Source organism: Tupaia chinensis, unplaced genomic scaffold (genome assembly GCF_000334495.1).
Source record: "Tupaia chinensis unplaced genomic scaffold, TupChi_1.0 Scaffold000086_1, whole genome shotgun sequence".
NCBI lineage: Eukaryota > Metazoa > Chordata > Mammalia > Scandentia > Tupaiidae > Tupaia > Tupaia belangeri.
In genome coordinates, this window is record NW_006159548.1 from 5,309,557 (window position 1) to 5,321,384 (window position 11,828).

An 11,828-nucleotide genomic window follows, 5' to 3' on the forward strand; every position below is an offset into this window, starting at 1 on the left:
AAAAAAAAAAAAAAAAAGAAAACTCCAAACTGAGGGGCATTCTACAAAATAACCTATACTCTCCTCTCCAAAATGTCAAGATCCTAAAAGACAAAGATGAACGCACTATTCCAGGTTAAAGGAGACCAAAGAAACATGATGTCTAAATGCAACGTATCGTCTTGGATTTTACCCTGGACTAGGAAAAAAAGAATTGTTCCTCCCCAAGAAGGAGATTAGAGGGAATACAGGCAAAATGTGAATAAGGTTTATAGATCAGACAATGGCAATGTCCCAGCATTAATTTCCAGGTTTGATCACTGTCCTGTGTTACTCAAGAAAATGTTTTTCTCATTAGGAATTAGACATTGCAGCTCTACAGGGACATATTGGGAAACTATGGCTCTAAATTCCTCTCTGATGGGGGCCAGCACGTGGTGTGGTAGTAAAGGGCACTGGACTCCCACATGGCCGACTACGTTTCGAATCTTGAACCTGGATGTTAGCTTTCTCATTTCTCTCTCTCTCTCTCTCACACACACACATTTATTCTGTCCCTCTCTGGTCAAATTAAAATAAATAAAGTTAAATAAAATAATTATTTTATTTTATTTTTAATTATTATTTATTGAACTTATTCATTTCTTTTAATTTGACCAGACACATATACACACACACACATCACACAGAAGGAAAGAGACTAAGGAAGCTGCCAGGTCTGGGACTCGAACCGTAATTGGCTATGTGGGAGTGTCCAGCACCTTAACCACCACGCCACCTGCTGGTCCCCTAAATAAAATAATTATTTAAAAAAATTCGTTTCTGATGGCCCAGGGTAAAAATGTATATATTCAGAGAGAAAGGAATGATAAAGGGGGTAAAGTTGGTAACATGTGGGGCCAGCCTGTGGCCTGGTTGTGGATGTGCCTGGAACCCACATGACCAACCACACAATTCAAGTCTTGAAGCCAGAGGCTTGAAAAACCCCAATTCTGAAAGGAGGGAGAGATGAAGGGACTCTTACCAGAGAGAGAGAATGAGAAAGCAAATCACCAGGTTCAGGACTCGAACAGCAGCTGACCATGTGGGAGTCCGATGCCTTAACTACCACCCTACCTGCTGGCCCCCTAAATGTTAACTTTTTAAAAAAATTACTAGAGGATATGTCAGCTTTCCAGAGAGAGAAAAGAGAGAGAGGGGACGAGAAAGCAGCGGGTCATGGTCACACTGCGGTTTTTGCAAGCTCTCCAGAATGCCAAAATTAATTCAGAATAAACAATGACAAGGGTAAAACAATGGGGAGGGTATACTCGGTTGGGAGATCTTTTTACCTTTCACCTTTATCCTTTTTCCTGTCCATGATAAGGACACAATGCTGGGGACGTGTAATGACAAAGAGGAAACATCATGCCGAAGATGAAAAATCCAGCCCTACAGAAACATTCCAGCTGGACCTCAGACAGCATCCCAGAGCCTCTGTATTAGTCTTGCTCTGCCTGTCTCTTCATCTGTTTAAGACACTTCATAGTTTTTGTTTTGTTTTGAACTTCCAGTGCCTGACAATCACAACTGATACAGCAAAATGAAGTAACTGGACCAGGGTCCCACAGTCCCAAAGCGGCAGGAATGGTATGAAAGCCCTGGTCGATCTCCATTTACAAAGCAAACATGCCTTTCTGGTCTCTACCAGGCTGAAACCCAGACTTCTCTTTGTGAAGCAGGAATAAGAATTTCTAGCAAGGAGGATAAAAGGAATGAGAATTTCTAGCAGCGCAGCACGAGATACGCACAGGAGCACACTTACAGCAGGGCCTGGCACAGAGGACAGAGACTCAAATGTTTGCTGAATCAATAATTCAAGAAACCAAGCACATCTGTTTTCAGTATTCTGGTATACCAAGCTATTTTAAGCACTGACAAAAAAAAAAAAGTCTGTATTTATGTGGGTATAATACTCTGGCTGCAGATATTAGTCAGCAATTTCATTCAGTTTCTTGGATCGCTCTCACCACTCCATTCCCCCTCATCTTCTTTGCATTCTCTCTCGTTCATAGAATCCTTTTTTTTTTTCGGGGGGATTATTTATTTTATTTATTATTATTATTACCCTTTTTAATTTAACCAGAGAGGGACAGAGAGGGAGGGAGGAAAGTAAGACAGCAAGTCACCAGGTCTGGGACTCGAACGGCAGTCAGCAATGTGGGAGTTCAGCACCTTAACTACCATGCCACCTATTGGCCCCATAGAAGCTCTTCTTTCTTCTCTTTATTAATTAGCTCCTAAAGTTCCATCTTCCACCCAAAAGACGGAAGAGCTGAGTATGGATCCCCTGAGTAAAATTCTTTTAACGAAGTGGCCCATTCTGCTGGGGAAGGCAAGAGTTAGAGCACAGGAAGGTCCATTCCCACCCCCACTCCCCCTTAGCAGAAACAATCAAAACTGCTCAAATGCGGCCTCGCCTCTGTCCAGAGTTGAGTGGCCATCCAGGGACTGAGGCTCCAACCGCTCTAGGCAGGAAAGCTAAAGCTGCAGGAAGGTACTAACGGGCCGGATCAACCCAGCAGCCATGCCCCAGGGCTCTTTTGAAGTTCAAAGGAAGCACTAATATATGGTCAGAGGAAATACTTCAGGGGGCCGGCAAGTGCTGTGGTGACTGGGGCACTGGACTACCACAGTTCAGTGCGGTTCGAGTCCCGGAACTAGTGGCTTGTTTTCTTTCTTTCTCTCTCTCTGGGGTGAAATTCAAAGAATAACAATATTAGTAAATTAAATTAAATTAAAATCTTTTTAAAATAAATAAAATTTTGAAAAAAAAAAGCTTTAAATATGTCCTGTCACTGATCTGTTTTAAGTGGTATAAATTCTGAACTTTTTAAAGACAAAAAACTCAATATTTACGATAACGTAAAATAAACACCAAAATACCAGTAGGGTCATGTTGTTCTGATCCAGATCCTAGACCAGATGTAGAGAGCAGCACCCTCATAGGAAGGAGATGGAGGTTGCAATGGCCTATGAGACCCTGGACTGCCACTATTTATAAGTCACTCTTCCCACTCTTAGGAGAGAGAGCACTTCTAGGACTGGGGTCCGGGTCATGCTGACCATGCAGACTCTACAGCCTGCCCTGGAAAGGCCACATGCGTATGTGAGTACTGCAGGTGGGGATGGGGTAGGAAGCGCATGTTGGACCTCTCTGGTTCTCTACACTCCACTAGTAGTGTGTGTGTGTGTGTGAGTGTGTGTGTGTGTGTGAGATTCAGGTGAGATAGCATCAGGGCTTTCTCCCTCCCCTTTTCTCTCTCTGTCTCTCTCTGGTCAAATGAAATAATAATAATAATAATGACAATGATAATGATGATAATAATCATAACAGATGGAATTAAATAAATAATTTTCTTTTTTTAATGAATTATTTTAACTTTTATTTATGTAGTTGTTCATTTATTTATTTTTAATTTGATCAGAGAGGGATAGAGTGAGAGGGATAGAGTGAGAGGGAGAGAGGGAAAGTGAGAAAGCAAGCCACTAGGTCCGGGACTAGTACCGCCATTGGCCATGTGGGAGTCCGGCGCACTTAACCACCATGCCATCTTCCAGCCCCAATAAATAATTCTTTAAAAAAAAAAAAAGACAGCATCGGGGAACAGTCAGGCCAAAGAAAAGACTTCTCTTCTTTGTTTCTGCTTACGATCGTCTCATCTTCCATGCTTCTCTGCCCACGGACCTCTGAGCTGCTGACAGAGAACTACACACGCACAATTTCTTTTCCTCCAACTACCTGTCTGTGCCATTAGCATCCAACAGTCGACTTCATTAAAGAAACAGATTTGGAGAAAGAGGAGGTCTTGGAGCTGTGGGCCGGCTTTGAAAAGTCCTGGTCCCGGGCTGCCACCACCACCTGCTGGCCTAGAGGCCCATTCTACCTGGACACACTGCACTTGGATCTCAAGAGACAAACGACCTTGCCACCCCACACATACTATTACAGCTCGGGCCACAGGCACAAACACGCAAGAACGATCAGCCACAGCTTGCTCGGGGCCCATGCCGAGCTGGTGAAGAGGGCAGTGACTCTATAAAAAGTCATCTTAAGCGTCCATGGAATCTTGGCATCAGCCAGTGTGAACTTCAAAGGCTCAGAATAGTTGTTGAATGGGACAGTAAAAACATCGACCTCATTCTGACTCTTCAGGCCCTGCCTGTTCAGCTAGAGGGGGGGGGGGGGGGTTGATGCACAGTGGGTGTGGGGCTGTGACAGTCAGAGTCTCCAATGTGAGCAGGAGCGCCTGGGTCTGCATCTGATAAATTCATCCCTCCAAAAATAGCTTATAAAAAGTATTTTGGAGGCCAGCAGTTGGCATGGAGGGTAAGGCAGCTGGATTCTGCATAGCCAACTCCATGGACCAAGTCCTGGACCCAGCAGCTTAAAAATCATGCCAGGCATGTGTGCGTGCATACCCAAAATCCCAAGAGGAGAACGCAGAGCAGATTGTGGTAGGGCCATTTCCCAGGAGGGTGAGAGGAGGGATGATTTCTCAATTGCTTTCTTTCTCTCTCTCTCTCCCCCTAGCAAATGCACGTGCCCCATAACAAAACTAAAAGATACTTTGGAAATGAATATGGGGTTTAATAATTTAGGTCTTCCAAAAGTAAGCCAATTCTGTTTATTACGTTTTCTAAAAAAATGAACACACACTTGGATTATACTATAGAAAGTATAGACACTTGCAGATGTAAATACAATGCTATGTAAAAGTGCATTTTTTTTTTCTACAGGGTGCATGCGCTTGCCAGAAAGATAGAGACAGACAGACGAGAGACAGAAAGCGAGAAATCACCCCCAGAGGGTTGGCCACGCCGTAATCCCTTCTCCTCCATTCTCCTCTCAGGAAAAGAAATGTGCAGATTTGTTTTATGTGAGTGTATGTGTGAGTGCTAGAAGGCACGTGTGCTTGCCAGAGAGCAACAGAGAGACAGAGACAGAGAGAAAAGTGCCCTCTCACTGGGGAATGGTCATGTCACAATCCCTTCTCTACTTTTTCTTTTTGAGATTTGGGGAACATATGCAAACGTATCTGGCGTATTTCTCAAGCCACTGGGTCCAGACTCAAACTGACGAATCGGACATAACAGGTCTGGCTGCCTTAATCACCAGGTCCAGCAGTTTCTTCCTTCCTTCCTTCCTTTCTTTCTTTCTTTCTTTCTTTTTTTTTTTTTTGAGAGAGATTTTTTGCTATCGAGCACATGTGCTTGCCAGAGAGATAGAGACAGAAAGCAAGGGACCAGCAGTTAGCATAATGGCTATATCGCTGAACTCCCATGTAGCCGACCGCAGTTCGAGTCCCAGACCCGGTGGTTTAAACTCACGCCAGGCACATATGCATGCGTGCCCAAGATCCCGAGAGGAGAATGAAGGAGAAGGGATTGTGGTGTGGCCATCACCCCAGGAGGTGACTTCTCGCTTTCTATCTCTCTGTCTTTCTGGAGAGTGCATGCGCCCTATAGCAAAAATCTCTCCAATAAATAAATAAATAAATAAAATTTAAAAAAAAGGAAGAAAAAAAGAAAGAAATCAGTCCCCCAGGAAGATGGCCACATCGCAACTTTGTCCTTCATTCTCCTCTCAGGATTTTGGGCATGCACACACATGAGCCCAGAGTGAGTTTTAGGTCGCCAGGTCCCAGGCTTGAACCATGGCCGACTATGTAGGAGTCCAGCAACATAACCATTATGCCATCTGCTGGCCCCTCTTAATTTCTTTAAGGTACATTTCTTGGTATAATATACATGATAAAATGGGGGGGATAATGCATAAGATAGACTAATGTATACTGCTAAGTGCTATAGAGGAAAATAAGCAGAGCACAGAAAGAGTGAGTTCGAGGAAGCTGCAACTTAGAACAGTCAGAAAAGACCCATGTAACGGGCTTCCAGAGAGTGAAGGAGGGGGCCACACCTCGCTGTGGATGGCGTAGCAAGCATCCCTACTGCAAAGGCTGTAAGGTGGAAGTAAGTTTCAGAAACACCAAGGAAGCTCATGTGGTAGAAAATTAGAGAGAATGCAGTGTAAGAAATGAGGCCTGGGAGATAGCAGAGGGGTCGGGTTATGTAGGGACTTACAAACCACCTTTCTACCTACGGCATGATCTTTGTCTAGAGTCCAGATAGGTAGGGTAACAAAGTCCATAAGAGCGCTTTGGAGACAGACTGTCAATCAACTGCCCCAACTCTGCCACTTCCTAGTCGTATAATACTGGTCAATTTCATCCCTTGTCCTGATTGCCCATCTGTAAGACAGGGCTACTAAGACTACCCAACTCCCAGGGTTGTTGTGAGGATTAAGTAGATGATTACTATTATTAACATTTTATTTGTTATTGTTATTTATTTTTTAATTTGGCCAGAGAGAGACAGAGAAAGAAAGGGGAAGTGAGAAAGCAAGCTGCCAGGTGTGGGATTCGAACTGTGGCCAGCCATGTGGGAATGCAGCATCTTAACAATCACGCCTTTTGCTGGTCTCTAAGTAGATTATTTTATATAAAGCACTTTGAAAAGAACTTGGCAAAGAAAAAGCACCGAATTAAAAAAAAAAAAAGAAAAGAAAAAGCACCAAATTTGATATTTTTATTGATTAGTCAAGACTGTTGCTTCACCATTATAAATTTATTTTGGTATAGGTTAATTGGTTACTGGATGGTAGTACTTAATTGTATCAGCAATGGTTTGGAACACTAATTTTCCAGTAACAAGTCTTTAAAAACCTGCACATCATGTATTTCAAACACAAATGATCTTTTCTACCCATCCTTCTAAAGCAACACCATCCCCCTCTAAAACACAATCTTATACAATGGTATTTCACTGTTTTTGCTGTTTTCTGCTAGAAAGTTATAAAGGATGCAGAAAGTGGGTCACCGAAGGAAGTAATTTAAAAATATAGATTTCAGAGACCAGCAGTTAGCGTAATGGCTATGTCCCTGGGCTCCCATGTAGTCGACTGCGGTTCGCATCCCGGACCCAGCGGCTTTAACTCACGCCGGGCGTGTGTGCGTGCGTGCCCAAGATCCTGAGAGGAGGATGGAGGAGAAGGGATTGCGGTGTGGCCATCCCGCCTAGGGGGTGATTTCTCACTTTCTGTCTCTCTATCTCTCTCTGTCTTTCTGGCAAGCACACACACCCTATAGCAAAAACTTCTCCAAAAAAAAAAAAATATGAATTTCAATCGGGTCGGTAGGTGACAAAATGGTTAAGGTGATGGACTTCCACATGGATGACTCTGTTTTGAGCCCTGGACCTGGTGGCTTGAAACTCACACCGGGCATGAGTGCGTGCATGCCCAAAATTGTGAGAGGAGAATGGAGGAGAGATTGTTGCAGATGATCATCACCCCTGGGGGGCTGATTTCTCACTTTTCCTCTTTCCATCTCCAGCAAACGCATGTACCTATGGCAAAAACAAACAAACAAACAAAAGTGGATTTCAAACTAATTAATATTGCTAGTAGTTCTGTTGTCAGGTTTGGTTTAGGAGAAAAAAAATCTTTTCTTTTTCTTTCTAATTTACTAGAAGGTGTCTGTGCCTACCACAGAGGCAGAGCGGGGTGGAAGGAAGGATAAGAAGAAATCCCCCTTCAGGATGATGACCGCACCACAGTAATTCTCCTCCTGGGATCTGGGGCATGTACACACACTTCCAGCGTGTTTTCCAAGCCACCGTGTCTGGCACTTGAACCGTGCAGTGGGATGTGGGATCCAGCGCCTTAAACACCATGTCACCAACCAGCAACCCCCCAAATCGTTCTTATTTACTCAAAATTTTAGATTGCATGTGTTTCAGTGACTTGTGGCATTCTCGCCCTGAGTGCTTAGATTTACAGTGTTAGGCAGACATTCACAGTTTCTCGTGCCTTCCTCCATTTATGTTTATATAACAAATGCTTCTTGAGCGTCTCCCGCCTGAAAGGAATTCTGCGAAGTGATGAAAGGGTACAATCAGGAGTAAGACACAGTCCCTAACTTTTCTCTACCACATCAGCGAAAGTAGTGAAAGTAATATAGAAGCCGCTTCCTCTTTATTTTTTTTAAATCTGCCTCAGGGAGGGACCAGCAGGTGGTATAACAGTTACATTGTTGGACTCCCACATAGTCAGCCATAGTTCAAGTCCCAGACCAGGGTGGTTAAAACTCAAGCCGGGCATGTGTGCATGCGTGAGTGCCCAAAATCCCAAAAGGAGAATGGAGGATAAAGAATTGCGGTGTGGCCATCCCCCCTGGGGAGTGATTTCTCGCTTTCTGTCTTTCTGTCTCTCCAGTGAATGTACACACCCTATAGCAAATATCTCTCCTTAAAAAAAAAAAAAATCTGCTGGGCCCAGCAGTTAGCATAATGGCTATGTCACTGGATTCCCATGTAGTCGACTGAGGTTCGCATCCCGGACCTGGTGGCTTAGAACTCACGTCGGGCGCGTGTGCATGCGTGCCCAAAATCCCGAGAGGAGAATGGAGGAGAAGGAATTGCAGCATGGCCATCCCCTCTGGGGGGTGATTTCTCGCTTTCTGTCTCTCTGTCTCTTTCTGTCTGTCTGGCAAGCACATGCACCCTATAGCAAAAACCTCTTCAAAAAAAAAAAAAAATCTGCTATAGAGCATATGTGCTTGCTGGGGGAAGAGAGAGAACAGGAGAGAGAAAGTGAGAAAGCACCTCCTCAGGGGGATGACCAGACTACAATCCCCTCTCTACCAGCCTCCGCTCAGGATTTTGGGTGCGTATGCACACATACACACATACATACACACACAAACACACACACACACATACATGCCCGTGGCCACTGTTTCTTTCTCTTTAACAACTACTTATTTAATTTTATTTATTATTACTATTATTACTTAATATGCTATAGGGCACATCCTCTTACCAGAGAGAGACAGAGACAGAGAGAGGGAAAGTGAGAAAGCGAGCTGCCAGGTCCAGGACTCAAATCGGTCAGCCATGTTAGATCCAGCCATCTTAACCACCATGCCAATGACTGGACCCCTCTTTAAATAGGGAGTCCATTTGACACTTGTTCCACAGTGATGATGCCTAGGCCCCTGCTCCCCTTTCCGACCCTAACTAGGGGGCAAACTAGCCACTGTGCCCTCTTGCCTTCTCCCGAGGCTGGAGGTAGGGAGCAGCCCCACCCGTTTGGACACCAGAACACAGGCAAGTTTGAGAGGCTGGGGAAAAGAGGAGCTCCACCCTCACTAGCTCTGCACCTAAATGCCTGTTCATCCCACCTACAGCCCTTCCTACCCAAGGGATGCTGTTATAGAAGAAAACAAGTCCCATGAGAAGTCAGAGTAAGCCATTGCTACTCTCTGTACCAAAGTATAGTAACCTACTATACTCATCAAAGTTGAAAGCAGAACTGGACATCCAGACAAGGTGGGTGTCTTAAATAAAACAACTCTGTTCAAATGTCAAGATGTTGGTTTTTACTATCAAGTAATAGGAATGGGAGACATGCTTGAGCTCTGCTCCATCTCAGGGTCTCATCTCTGATGATAGATGGAGTGGGACTCAGGGCAGAGGTGAGGTGAGACTCAGGGAGGGGTGAGGCTTAGGGTCTGGGTGAGGTTCATTCCTTCCATTACTTGGTAATAAAAATGCTGAGCATTTATTGGTTACTTTTTTTAGGGTTGCATCAAAATGCCCTCATGGAAAATATCTGAAGAGAAATGTCAAGTGTCTAGTTTAAAAGCAGAGGACAATGCTTAGCACACAGTATTTTTGGCAATATGACCCACCATTCTCCAGGTCTCTCAGGCTTAAAACCTTGGCAGTAGGAAATGAACTTTCACCAAAGTCTTTGTGACATTTGTCTCTGCAATTCCACCTTACAGATGAAAAAGAACTCTTCTCCCAAGCTTCAAATTCATATATTCTTTTTTTTTAGAATTACTTTATTTAACTTTATTTTTTAATTTGACTAGAGAGGGACAGAGTGAGAGACTGAGAGAGTGAGAGAGAGAGAAAGTGAGAAAGCAAGCGGCCAGGTCCAGGACTCAAACCACGGTCGGCCATATAGAAGACCAGTGCCCTTAACCACCACACCACCTGCCCACCCAATATTCATATATTCTTTCAATGACTTATTCATTTATCCATCATATCACCTCTTCTGACAAGGAGATAAGCAACAGAAATATAAAAATGAATAACACAGTCCTGCCCCTAAGGGTTGGGTTTAATAAGCATTTATTGTCTACCATATAGTAATTACTGCAAAGTGCTGGCTTATAGATACACATCCGGATTTCAGAGAAAGCTTTTGGGAGATGATGCCAGAGTGGCCTTAAAGAACCAGCAGGAGTTTGTCCGATGTAGAGGAGGGAAGGGCAGGGCATATTCAGGAATGAGTGAAATGCCCATAGTATGTGGGGGAAGCAGGAGCCAGAAAGATAGGAAGGAGTCAGATCATAGCAGATACCTAAGGAGTTTGGATTTTACTATGGAGAGAATGGGGAGCCACTGGAGGACTTTAAGAAGAGGACTAACATGAACAGATGTTTTGTGGTCGTTAGGCTCTCTCAAGGGTGGACTGGAGACTTGGGCTGGAAGGAAGCTAGAGCTGAATGCAGACAAACTAGTTAGAAAGCTACTGCTGTAATCTTAGTGAGACATGAAAGAACAGAAACCTTGTCGGAGGCTGGAGGGAGAGCAGAGGACCTATTTGAAATTTTTCTATAAATAGAAATGATAGGACTATTGATTGGACATGTGGGGGTGGAAAGCCAGAGTCCAAGATTCTTCTCAGCTTCTTCCTTCTAGATGAGACAATTATTGGACAGTGGTACTATTGAGCATGGCAGGGCACACAGTAAAAGCAGCGTATTGATTTTTTTTTCTTTAAGGAAGGCTGGGGAAGATGAGTTCAATTGTAAATATTGAATTTGAAACCTAAAGGGAATCTAAGTGAAGAGGTGCGTGAGTCAACAGCTAACTAGATCCTGTGCTTCTTAGTCTCAAAAAAAAAAAAAAAAAAAAGAACAAGACTATTCCACAAGCATGTGTACCTGACAACCTCATTTAGAAAGGAACAGACAGCAATTTGAAAAAATGACATTTTGCATGTTTAAAAGAAACAATGAAAATGCGGGAGTTAATAACAAAATACTATGCTACTCCTTCCAAAGTTGACACTGCAGAAAAATATGTTTCTCTAGTCAAGTAAATGCAGAGTTTGATGGGTTTCCTCCTCACAACACTTGAAAATAGCAGTGTACCTGGGGTTCGGATCCAGAAACTCCTTTTAGCAGGTTAAAGAGCTGTGAAAGCGCCCTCCAGTGGCAATGGAATGAGGGGTCTCTAGCACCCTTTTTACCACCAAACAAAGCCCTGTGAAGAAATGCAATTTCAAGGATCCACAAGGCCACCACGCTCATACTGTAACACCGCAAAATTAAACGAACCCTCCCAGGGGCTGGGACCCCTTACCTGTCACGTCGGCCGAAGGACAATTTCACTTTCGACTCAACAAAATAACAACTCAGATTTGACAGCTTGCAGTAAGTCCCTCTCCGCGACAATTACACACCTCGCAAGCCAAACGCGCAGTCTAGCCAGAACCTCTCCAGCTGCAGGGCCCGGCTTCGACCACGTGGGTGTCTGTGGCCAGCAGCAGCGAACCCAGAAGGGCGGGAGAAAGGGGCGTGTCCCTGCGACGGGAGGCGTGGCCTAAGCAGTGGGCGTGGCCTGGGCGGCTCCGGGCTTGGGGTCCCTCTCGCCTTCTCTCCCCTTTCGCCTTCGCCCTTCGAGCCGCCACGTAATGCCACGTCCCCGCGCATGCGCATCTCGGGCGGCGG

At 44.4% G+C, this 11,828-nt stretch overlaps 2 protein-coding genes across 2 annotated transcripts in view; one reads left to right on the forward strand and one right to left on the reverse strand.

The window, feature by feature from the left end:
• The window catches only part of G3BP2 (G3BP stress granule assembly factor 2), a 99,337-nt gene extending 87,717 nt beyond the window's left edge, over positions 1-11,620 (reverse strand). Inside the window, exon 1 of the mRNA XM_006142940.3 lies at positions 11,461-11,620. The gene's annotated coding sequence lies outside the window, so the exon portion shown is untranslated. The remainder of the gene's footprint in view (positions 1-11,460) is intronic.
• USO1 (USO1 vesicle transport factor) overlaps positions 1-11,828 on the forward strand; it is a 103,409-nt gene that overhangs the window by 10,859 nt on the left and 80,722 nt on the right. The window lies entirely within an intron of this gene.